The sequence below is a fragment of the Thunnus maccoyii genome, chromosome 1 (genome assembly GCF_910596095.1).
Source record: "Thunnus maccoyii chromosome 1, fThuMac1.1, whole genome shotgun sequence".
NCBI classification, from domain to species: domain Eukaryota; kingdom Metazoa; phylum Chordata; class Actinopteri; order Scombriformes; family Scombridae; genus Thunnus; species Thunnus maccoyii.
In genome coordinates this window covers 16,051,709-16,064,379 of record NC_056533.1, presented here as the reverse complement: position 1 = coordinate 16,064,379, position 12,671 = coordinate 16,051,709, and the positions used below count along the sequence as shown (strand labels likewise).

Sequence of the window (12,671 nt, the reverse complement as noted above, 5' to 3'; positions counted from 1 at the left end):
CTGCGCCACAACCACACAATGACAGCTGGCAGGGGAGGGGCAGGAACTACACGCCATGAAATAAGAGGGGGTAAAAATTGATTAGCAATTTTCATTTGCGCTAAGCTAAACAAAAGAAGGCTGCTGCCCTACTCTGCATATCATCATGGGGTGGGAGAGGAGGAGGGTGGGTAGTGTTGATGGTGTTGGGGTGGGATGGGAAGTGATCTTTCAGAGCTCAAGGCATCTATTGTTTAGTTAGAGAGGATGTGGGTGTGTGGGGGCAGGGGTGTGGGGGCAAAAGGGGATTCAGGATGGAGAGAGAAGGGGACTGAGACAAGGAGAACAGAGACGAAGGGAAACAGGAGAGATGTTGAGGACAGAGGAAAAAGAAAGGGGAAAAAGTGAAGGAGAGGAAAGAGAAAGAGGGGAATGACAAGAAAGCAGGTGGGGGGATGAGTAAGTGGGGTTAAAGAGAGTGAAAAAGAAGGATGGGAGCATTGGAACAGGGAGGGACATGAAGGAGAGGGTTAAAAGAATGAGGATAGAGATGAAAGATAGAATAAGGTAAGAGGACGAGAGAGGGAAGGAGCAAGGTGAGAAAAGGGGATATTTATATATTTTTTTGCATTGGTTCATTTGACAGGACAATGCAGTGCCCCAGCTACAGCTTAAAAGTGTATTCTCAGGACTTCCCATTATGGTAGCTTGCTAGGAAGACGCAACTTTTAGTGCTCCACCACTTTTTGGCTTAAATCCTGTTAGAACCCATGTTTTTATAACAAAACATTGTGTTTTATTCATGTCAAGGTGCCCGAATGTCGACTGCAGCAGAAAAATCAGTTAATCGTACAAAAATGCTGCAATCTAAACTAGCGAACTTTGGAACGCCCAAGCCAAACCTGGAAGCTAAAGTAGGTTGTGCACTAATGTTAGCATAACTACGCAATGGCAGCTAATAAGAGTGAGTGAAACCAAACCGGAGGGAGCTAGCTCTGAGAAAATTCTCACTGCCATAGACACTTTGAAATTGGACTTCTCCATAAGACTTGATGGCATTCTAACAACATTAGAGGGAGTGAGGAAGGAGATAAGCAAAGGCTCAGAACGTGTTGCACAGGCTGAAATAAGAATCTCAACTACCCAGGATGACATGAGCGCCCTGCAAACTAAAGTGCAAACTCTTGAAGGTAAAAACAAGAGTGTAGAGGATAAAGTTGGAGACTTAGAGGCAAGACTATCCAACCCAAGTGGTAAACTTGCCAGAAGACGCCAGAAGGAGGGGTTGCATGTGCATTTCTCTAAAACTGGATCCCAGAAATGTTGAATTTGGCACAGCTACATTCTAAGTTAATACTGGAGAGAGCTCATAGAATAGGTCAGAGGAGAGATCCCAATGCCCCACCAAGAACTCTCATCATGGAGTTCTTGAACTATAAGGACAGGATGGTTGTAGCAAAGGCAGCTAGAGCAAAGAAACAGAGACAGACTTGCCTAATGGTGAATATGGCAGTTTTTCCCCTATATTCATTCTGCAGTGGTGGGGGCTTTTAAATCACGATGTTACAATGGTAGAGGCTCAGTGGTCATCGGCGATGGACGATGGCATTGCTCATTGGCCAAACCCTAATCCAAAGTTTTTCAGGGATCTGTTTTACACTGTCTCAGCAGTTACTGATAACTACATCATAGCATGAGATTTTAATTGTATATTGGATTCAACAAAGGACCAACAATTAGGGAAAGATAAGTCACACACTAAGAGCAGGGAAGATATACTTAATTTTATGAGTTAAACTTGAGGGACATTTGAAGAGAATCAAAACCTGATGCTGTATTCTTGCTTTTTTAGAATTTATCAATCTTATTCCTGTATTGATTACTTTTTAATATCAGCAAATTTGGTTTCTAAAATTAAGGATTGAGACTGCAATGGTATCTTTTTCTTGGATCATGCACCAATCTCACTGCTTATGCAGATTCAAGGCTGATAAGAGACCCATCTAAATGGTGATTTCAACAAAAATGGTTGCAAATTTCAGATTTTCTCACCTAACTTGGTGAACAAATTGATGTTTTTTGTGAGACAAATGCATCAGAAACATCATTGTGTGTCAGATGGGAAGCTTTTAAAGCGTTTTCAGCTTCTAAAACAGCGGCAAGTCCATTAAGACTTATACAAACATATTATGAACCAGGAGAAAAATCTGGAAGGATATTAGCTTGGCTCATCAAACAATTACAAAATGAAAGATCCATTACTATACAGAGCAGCTAAGGGGATAATATAGTAAATCTTACAGAAATAAATGATGCTTTTAGATTTTTTAATGAAAGTCTATATAATTCTAACAAAAATGTAGATCTGCAAATTCAAAAAACCCTCGTAGATGATCTCAACATACCTAGTATCCCAGAAGAACTTAGATCCAGTTTGGAAGTGTAATTATCATTAGAAGAGGTCTCTGATGCAATTGAAAGTATGAAATCTGGGAAGGCTGTGGGGCCAGATGGCCTACCTATAGATATTTACAAAAATCCAAATTACAGACCCATCTTTTAGATATGCTATTAGAGTCTTTTCAAAACAGGATCCTTCCACCATCCTTGAGGGAAGCCTTGATTACGCTGCTACCAAAACCAGGGACACCCTGCAATAGATGTGAAAATCTAAAACCAATAAGTCTTCTTAATTTGGACATAAAGGTGTTATGTAAAATCCTTGTGAAAAGGCTGGAAGGCATACTTTGAAGGATAATTGAGAAAGAACAAAGTGTGTTTATTAAGGGTCGCCAAGGGTTTCACCATGTCAGGAGGGTACTGAACATTCTACACAGCCAGAGGGAAATACCAAATACTGCTCTTCTGTCATTAGATGCTGTGAAAGCGTTTGATAGGGTTGAGTGGCCCTATCTTTTTGACGTCCTTGAATGCTTTGGATGTGGGGAAACTTTTACAAATGGGTTAAATTGTTACATACTGACCCCAGTGCAGAAATACTTACAATACAAATACAATATCAAAACCAACTAAGATCCATAAAGGATGTCGACAAGGATGACCTTTATCACCACTTTTGTTTATAATAGCAATAGAACCTCTTGCCATAGCTGTACGGTCCTATACAGAGATCTCTCGTATAACTATAGGTCAAACAGATCACCGTATTGTTTATATGCTGATGATGTCACTGTTTTTCTCAGAGACCTGGAGAGGTCCATTCTAGCCTTGTTAGAAGGGATTTTAAAAAATGCTAATTTTTCTAAATTCCGAAGAGAGTAATCTAACTGCACAAGTCTCCCAGTTTAAAGTTGTAAATCATTTTACATATTTGGGTGTAAATATACAACCCAATATAAAAGATGTGATGAACTCTAATTATGATCCTATTATGGAATCAATTACCAGCTCAATTAATAGATGGACATCTCTACCAAACTCTTTAATTGGAAGAGTCAATATTCCGAAAATGAATATACTCGACAAATTGCCTTATTTATTCCAGAACATCCCACTGCCTCCTCTTTCAAATCTATTTTCAAAGTTAAAGAAATGATTTACACATTTTCTCTATAATAACAAACAACACTGATTACACTTATCCCTCCTGTACCTACCCTATGATAGAGGGGGGTTCAAGTATCCTAATCCTCTCTGGTACTATTGGGCAGCTCAATTGAGAATTGTTATATATTATTTTACAAATGACAATCCTCCTGCCTGGAGAGAGATGGAGTCCCATTCTGTAGAGCTATCTCTTCCAATATATAGTATATGTACTCAGCTAGTCTTAAGAAACTGTGAAAAAAACTACTAACCCCATTTCTAGGAACATGATTAATGTTTGGTATGAGGTGAGGAAATACCTGGGTGAACCACTTTCTCTCTCATGTTTTAGTCCAATTTGGGGAAATTAAGATTTCACTCCAGGTAGGTGGGTTTAGGACTTCGTCAGATAAGGGGGTGTAGAAAATTCAGAATTTATATGGGCTAAATGATGATAAACTGACTGAAAATGACAAAACTGTAATTTGAGGAGCTTGTAATTAAACATGACATTAGCTGGGAAATTTTTTTTCAAATTCTTACAACTCAGAAGCTTCATTGGAGCAAACCAAAAACAGCCACTATTCCTCCCTATTCACCATTAAAGAAAACTATTTTAAAAGGACAGTCATAATATCTGGATATTATGACTGGGTCCCCTGAGTCTTCCAAAGCTAAACTTAGAGTTTGGAGAGAGTATTTATGGGAAGGCATTTCATTTGATGAGCGGGAAGATGCTTGCAAGGAAGCTCAAACACAAACAGAAAATGCCCATCTTGAACTTTTACAATATAATTGGCTGATGCGAACATATACTACTCCAGGAAAGCTAAATAATTGTAATGTAGTAATATAATAGTAATATCCTAGATTTGTGTTTTAAATGTGGACAATCCAAGGGAACATTTTTCCATTGTATTTGGGAATGTAATATGATAAAAAAAAAAAAAAGCTCTGGGAAGAGATATAATATATGATGGAAGAGATTTTATCAATACAATCAACTATGGAGCCCAAGTTTTTCTTATAAGGTTGTTATCCAAAAAAACATAATATAAGGAAGAAAGAGCAAATCCTTTTTAATCTATGTTTGTTACAGGCAAAACGGATGATAGCACTTTTATGGGAAAATGTAAATAAAAGTATTGGTGAATGACTAAAAGAAGGAACTAAGGGAAGAACAAGAGCTATTCAAAAAAAGTATGGGGTCCTTTTCTTAATTATCTTGAACACACAGACTTGGAAAGTATACTGTGTCAGTGGAACGGATTTGGAGATGATTGATATGCTCCTCTACTAGGAGCGGGATGGAAGCCTAGCATGCCTCACTTTATGTTGACTGTATGGTGGGATGAAGTTGGATATTGGTGATTACTAGCTGTAGGAGAAACATTTCTATTTTTCATTTCTATTTATTCCATTTTTAAGGTATTTTTATTTTATTTTTTATTCGTCTTGTGTATGTTTGTATATTGATATAGTTACATATCATTTATGTTTCTTGAAAAACTAATAAAGTGCCAAAAAAAAGAAAAAAAAGTGTATTCTCATCTGCGGTCCTGTGGTGGGGGCTGTTGTGCAATTGGGAGATAGGGAAAAAATGGCAGAAAGGAAATGGGGCGGGGGAAGTGTAGAGGGGTAGAGGAAAAAGGCATAGGGAGAGAAGAGGGAGAGCAGTGTCCAAGAGTTCATGATGGTGAATGGTCCAATTCTGAAAATTAAAGCTTGACCAGGACTGAGCCACAGTGCTCTTTGAAAAACAAAAGCAAAGTGGCAGGGTAAAAAAAAAACGGCATCACCATCACTTTTAAGTTATTAAAGCCATTGAGTACAGAGGCTCTGACAATAGAGAAATTTGCCAACACTGAGAAATAAAAAACTGCAGTACGTGTGCAGTACTGTGGCCAAGCCATGTTGTTGTAGTTTTCTTGAAGGGTTTTTTGGCATGACCAGGATACGTGATGGTTTATTAACGGTGACACTAATGCACCTCTGTGTGTGTGTGTGTGTGTGTGTGTGTGTGTGTGTGTGTGTGTGTGTGTGTGTGTGCGCGTGTTCGCTTTCAACGGGTTGTCAGTAATTCTTTCTGTGGCTTAAGCACATGTGCTCATGCACATGTGCACATACACAGACAACCGTAACACATGCAAAAAGGAGAGAAAAACAGCAGCTGGTAGGTGAGTGAGAGGGGGAAAAATCAACAACTTTTAACCAAAACACTGTACACAACTCTAAATTTAATTTTCTGCAAGATTAAGCACAATAATGACTAGCTTTATAAAAACCCATAACTAATGGCTTCCAATGAGCCAATCTATAGGCATTGATCTGCTCAGTATCTCATAGACTTGCAGCACGAAGCCTATAAATGAAGGAGGGAAGAGGCAGAAGGAGAAAGACAAAAAAAGAGAGGGCATGATGGAAAAGATGAGAGCAGAGGAGGAGAGGGAAGGAGAAGAGGCGGTGAGAGAGACAGGTGCACAGAGAAAAGGGGAGGGCAAAGATGAGGGGAGAAGGATGAGAGGAAGACGAGAGGAGAGTACAGAGAAAAAGGCAAGGAGAGCAGAAGAAAGAAGACAAGAGAAGACATTTTCTGTGAAAACAGTATAACTCTAGTTTGGCTGTAAAGTAAAAACCAGGGCCAAAGACAATTGTTTTTCCTTCTAATACATAGTACTGGAGTTTGTATATCATGTGTCACATTAACAACAACATTTCACTGAACCTATAAACATCTTTTGTCTAGCAAATGAACAAAGTGCAACACCATGAATGCCTTCGAGGAGAGTCTTTCCAAATGTGTGAGCCATTATCCCGATCTGAATGATTATTGTGAATTGCCCCACTCTACGACAGTAGGTTTTTCGCCCTGCTTTTGAGTGTGGCGTCTCAGAACAGGTATAAATACTTTTACCTTCAGACATTGTGGGATATGTCCTAAGTAGCTTGTTTTGAGCATTACCATGCCTTTGTTGACTGGTTAGTACTCAGTGCTTCTTATTCTAGATTTGACAGCTTATTAAAGGCTCAGTTTCTACCAAATGCACACCTCACATGTAAACAGGGACACTACATCCTCACAATATGTCACTGTTCTTTAAGATCACAATTATTATTATCTATCAAGTGGTTGCACTAATCCTGTAATAGCAGCAGTATCTTTGTGTGTGAAAAGCAGAAATGAAAGGCACAACTAAACAAAAGCAACCCACCTGGAATTAAAACAATATGTCACAATAAAAATCATTATATTTTTTAAAAGGTTATTAGGGCAATCAGCTATCTAGTGGCATTCTACATGGCTAATCCTACACTTGACAGCTTTTTAGAGGCTCACTGACTAAGAACTAAAGGTGGTGGCATGTGAGGAGGAGGAGGATGGAGTGAAATGAAACAATCCTCTGCTTAAAACGCGCAGAAGCTTAAATCCGGAGAGGGCTTCTTGCGTTAATCCCCATGGATTAAGCTTCTAAATACTCCTATTCAAGCCAATTAATTCATGCATACAGTATATCTGTCTCCAGCTCTTTTCATGTCATTTAAGATGATGGAGGGCGACTTCCTGGGAAATCAGGAGGAGGTTGGATGTGTATCTACATTAATGCACACAGGGTTTCTCTCTTCATGACCACGCGGCTACGTACATCCTGGTGCAGCACACATACACACACACTACAATGCAGAGGTATACATTGAGATTTTAATGGGGAAATGATGGTGGGAGGGTGAGGATAGAGAGGGGCCTCCAAAAGTTGACTGACGTATTCTGACAGCTGAATACTAATCATGAGATCAACCTCTGGCTAAATCTACAGGATCTCACTGGGGCTTCTGGCTGGGAGAAGCATAAAAAGGATTAGCAGTAAATACAGAAGACTTTAAGAGAACAGAGAGACACCAGTGGACAGACTCAACAACTTGAAACAAAAGGTTGAGAGGAACAAGAAATGGAGCTATGAATCACAAGAGACATTTAAGTGGGCAACGAAGTAATCTAAAATTATAAAAATGAGTTTGGCTTTTTCAATGACAGTAAAATAAGCACAAGTACCCAAGAAGACACTCCGAAGGGAAGAAGGAAGAAAGAAACAAAAATGAAAATAAAAGCAATCACTCCAAAAAATGGCAGGTATGCCAAGAGCTTGAAACATCAGTGCATCATTGTCCTTTTATGAAATAACTCTACTCTCATGTGTTTTAAATATCAGTGGATCTCCTGATATAGCAGAGTGCTGAACCAATACACGTATACATGTCGCAGTTGATAGAAAGTAAGTAGGGGAGAGGAGGAAAACCAGGAAAGAACTATGACTGAAGAAGTTACGCAGTAAAATCCAACAAGTCCTCCAGATTAAATGACCAGATGCAAAACAATTACAAAATCACTGTTAAAAAACAATGATGTTTTATGGTGTGTCAACACTGTGGTTAAGGTCTGGTTAGGTTTAGGTTCAAAAACCACTTGGTTGGGTTTAGGTAAGATCATGGTTTGGGTTAAAATGATAATTTTTATTAAAGTTAGAGAAATGTGGTGCGGGTTCAAGTTATTACTTCCTTAAAGTTAAGCCACCTTCATCATCATTGCTAAAATAATAACCATGGGGTTGTTTTCGGGTGACTGATATTATGGCCTATTGTGTCATTTTTCTGGGGAGGAATGTCTTGTAAATTCTCTTTTAGTCTGTTCTACATTAATTAATTTCCTGTTTACAGTGATGTCACTAAGGATATGCTGTCCATAATGACATCATCAGGGCCTGAAGTGGACTGTAGTATGTAGTGTTTGAGAAGCCTCAAGTCTCTGATTACCAATCTGCGTGTGTGTGTGTGTGTGTGTGTGTGTGTTTGTGTGTGTGTGTGTGTGTGTGTGTGTGTGTATCATCAGGCTGGCAGGCAGCAACCACTGCATAGAGTATTAATAGGAACTCACATCACCCAGGCTTCCAGATAAATAAAAGCTCACATCAGGCCCTAGTCTGTGGTCAGCTTACATCCTGCAGACGATATTTAAGCCTTGGGGGTAATGGTATACAGTAATCTGATTACCAAAAATGTGACTGAAGTAACCACAGACTGACAGAAAAAAAAGTTAAAATATAAAGATTTAGAAATGTGCAGTAGTGGAATCAAAATATCATTTTCTATGTAGACTACACAACACTAAGATAGGTGACACACAGTGCAGAAAATGATGGATAAAGCTCACAGCTCAAACTGCTATGGTGCAAAGACTCCAGCAACCAGGGCCCAACCACATACGGTTATATAACCAAACAAACAAGTAGAAACATGTGAGATTAATAAAGATGTGTCATTGGCTTCCCACTGACAGCAGATATTACTATTGGTGAGAGCCGCTGTGAATATGTCCACTAGTTCCCAAATCTGCACCACTGACAGCTGCAGAATCAGCACCATGGAGCCCTGAGTAAACCTGTCTTATATAAAATTGAGCCACTGGTCTGATTAGCTGGCTGTGCTCAGGGTCCATTACACTAAATAGACTTTAATGAGTTATTTCATACATGTCAACATCTAAATGGTAAAACATGGTGAGTTTACTGACAGAAAGAAAACATCTTGACATCAGCACATTAGCATGAGTGTACCCATGATCCTATGCTTCTCATCATTTCATTGTATATCTCTACTTAATCAAACTTCAGCATGGTGGACATTCACTAACACAGAGGTGTTTCTGCCTATATGCCATCACAATGTCCAGGGTAGTTAGACCAGGAAAACCAGCCTTTGATCATCAGCAATACAAAATAACTAGGTTTTACATTATTAAATCCCTTGGGGAAATTCATGTTCTGCATTTGACCCATATTTAGGAGCAGTTGGCTGGGCACACGGTGCAACACCCAGAGACCAACTCCACTTGTGAGCCGAGGTCAGTGCCTTGATCATGGCGAGGGTGTCCCTAATAGGAAACAGGCATGTGTTCTGGTAATTGGGGAACCAGTGCATCCAAAGGAAAACAATGCAAATATGGAGAAAACATGCAAATTCCACTAAGCTCCCAGTCAGCTCCTATTGTAGGTAACTAGGTGAGATGCTAACCACCATCTGAATACTTAACCTCAAAATGCCAAACATAGCTTGTGACGAATAAATCAGCAATATAAATGTGAATAAAAACTACTCATCATTTGTTAATAATAAAAAGTGACAAACCGATTTTCATTTTTAACATCCTATTATGTAATGTACAACTTAGATGAGGGCAACTTAACACAAAATGCATGCTTACAATTTTCTTATTATGAAGAGTGAGTAAAGTAGTAATGCTTTTAAGAACAGCATCACTCCAGGCAATAGACCTTTGAAATATTAAAATATAATAAGGAATCAATAAACAAAGACTATTTTGAGTTAGACAATATTGTTTCCACTAAAAGGTGTACAGTAGGCTATAGTTATAGTATTGCGACTTTTTCTGTCTGTGTTATTTAAATCAGAAAAGCAGCTTATATTTACAATATGACTTGATTGCACTGTTCCTCTTACCTGATATGCTTCTGGGTAATTGCTGTAAGGTGTGTTCAGGCCTCAGATACTGTAATAAGGTTAAATGAAAAATGATTGTAACTTTTTTGTCAGAGCAACATATACGGCAACAAAAAAAACAGACACCCATGGTAGGACACAGTATATAGGACTGACCAGCAGCAACTCAAGTGAATAGATCTGAACACTTTTTAATAATACTAATATGAATGGAAAACATCTCAAGTCTTAAAACTTTGCATCTCCACATCTCTCAGTCCTGGGCTCTGTCTCTCCTTATCCTCCAATTCTCTCTTTCTTTTAACACTCACCCAAACTCTCTGTCACTCTGATCTGACATCAGCCTCTCTGATTGGCCGACCCAGCTCGTGCACTAACCAGTGACATGCTTTAATTATTGAGCGGCTGACCTCAATTGGTTGGCTGGAACAGCCTAAAACACATTGCGCCACACACAGACACACTGCATGCACACACACACACACACACAAACATTTGCACACCATGCTCTCAGACTCACAATCACACTACATACTGCACACTTACATGCTCACCCTGGGGACAGTTTCTAAAGTCTAAATATATACCGTGGACAACATCAACTCTGCCTGTTACTCCTCGCAGTTCATTGATGCTAAGAGCACATTAGTTAAAAGAATTATGATGACAATTATTTACTCATACCATGTACTGTATACAATAGTACATTAAAATACATAATATTTATCATTCAAATAAATTAGTTTGTGCAATAAATTTCAGGCTGGTGACCTATTTAGCAAACCTTACCTGTAAAGACTAATGCAAGAGAGACTTTAGTACATAAGTACGTCTTTCACTTGTTTTCCTATACTATGCCATAGAAAAAACATTTTTAAATGTATTTTAAAGTTAAATTTAGAATTTAGATGCCCCTGTTGAGTAACAGGTTGTAGCATGTTATGTAAACATAGTTATTTTATATACTCACTGCAATGTATAGTTACCATGAGAAGAAACTGTGCTGTGGTACAACTGAAACTGTGGAACTGGGAATGTGGAAAGTATGTTTGATAGCAAATAATTTGGTCAAAGTAGAAATACGTGGATATGCAGGACATCCGTCATCAGCGATTTAATATTACTGATACTGTGCAGAATACTGTTGTAATAAACTGGAGCTCTCATAACAACACAGAAAGCAGAAATATTGTGCTTATATATAGTCTTACAAGGCTTACCTTTGAAGGTATAAAGAATTAAAAGAATCAACATAATTTAAGATACAAGACTGATGTTGATTGGAACCTTGAATCCTGTGATAGGCCTTTCATAACTGGTGCCGCAGGAAAGAGAAATGATATATATCCTTTGGTATGCTATCCATGCACTTAGTATGCTATAATTTGATATGTAAATATATCCTGAGGAGTATGAGCTCTGACACACTTGTCTCCCTATAAATGATCAAACATAGTAGATGATACTGGACATATGATCCCCACATTGCCTCATAAGACATGATGCAACCCAGGAATTTTTAGATTAGGGTGTGATGGCATCCTACCTATGAAATGTATTTCCACTGGTTGCACTTCATAGTAAATGTGAAAGGAGAGGGTGTTTCATCTGCCCGCCAACCTCATGATGTCAGCCGTTTGGTACTTAATGTCATAAAATGGCACACGTCTTCAGTAATGACATACATTTCTAGAACGCTTTCAGAAACATGAGTGACATGTTAACGCTTATTATATTTTGATGAGTGTAACCCAACTGGGCTCCATGGCATGCTGTGTGGCTTGTGGCCTATGATTAGTTACAAATAGTTCAATGGGTCACGCCGTTTGGCTCTGATCCCTAGACCACATAGGGTTCGAACACACAACCCCCAAACCACAAACCCATTTCAAGTACAGTAGCTGAATTCAAATTAGTTTGGCAGGTAGTAATTTTCCTCTTTAAACCTGTAGAGTATTAATAATTAACTTCCAGGCTACTAAACAGTTTATTAACTATTATTTAGTATTCCTTACAGTAGTAGAACCATAGGTTAAACAGATTGTTCACAATTTTATTATAAACTCACTATGGACTTTTGTGAATAGTTACAGGTGGTTTGAAAGCTCCTGCATGATGCACAACTCTAAGAAGATATAAAATATATACTCAAGAGTATAATTGCTTTTTACCATTGTCAATTTCCACCTCAAAACAAACTATTAAATGCTGCAGATTTCAAAATCAAAACAGACAACTAAACAAGGCACATATGTATGCTAGCATTGACACAAACACACACACACACACAAACTAGTGCTATCAAACAGAGCTCTCAACATGTAGCTTCATGCATGCATGCTTGTGTCTATGAAGTTTGGCACTGTATTTCTTTGGTCCATACGGCGTTTTGTATTTGCCATAATCCCCTGTCAGCAACACTTAGGCAGGCAGACAATAGCAGAGAAGATCGGCAGCCAAACCCACTTCACTGTGAGCTTGGCAGGTCAGCGTGCAAGCAGCAGGTTACACACACACACACACATACACACACACACACACGGGCGCGCGCACGCAAACACACAAACAAACTAACAGTACTGTACATGCGCAACCATGCAATACACACACACACACACACACACACACACACA

The 12,671-nt window shown here is 38.8% G+C and overlaps 1 protein-coding gene across 4 annotated transcripts in view; it reads right to left on the bottom strand.

Annotated features, from left to right (window-relative positions):
- Positions 1-12,671, bottom strand: part of esrrga (estrogen-related receptor gamma a) — a 184,640-nt gene that overhangs the window by 151,959 nt on the left and 20,010 nt on the right. For all 4 annotated transcript variants that reach the window (XM_042396235.1, XM_042396332.1, XM_042396155.1 and 1 more), the window contains exon 2: positions 10,039-10,087. The gene's annotated coding sequence lies outside the window, so the exon portion shown is untranslated. The remainder of the gene's footprint in view (positions 1-10,038; positions 10,088-12,671) is intronic.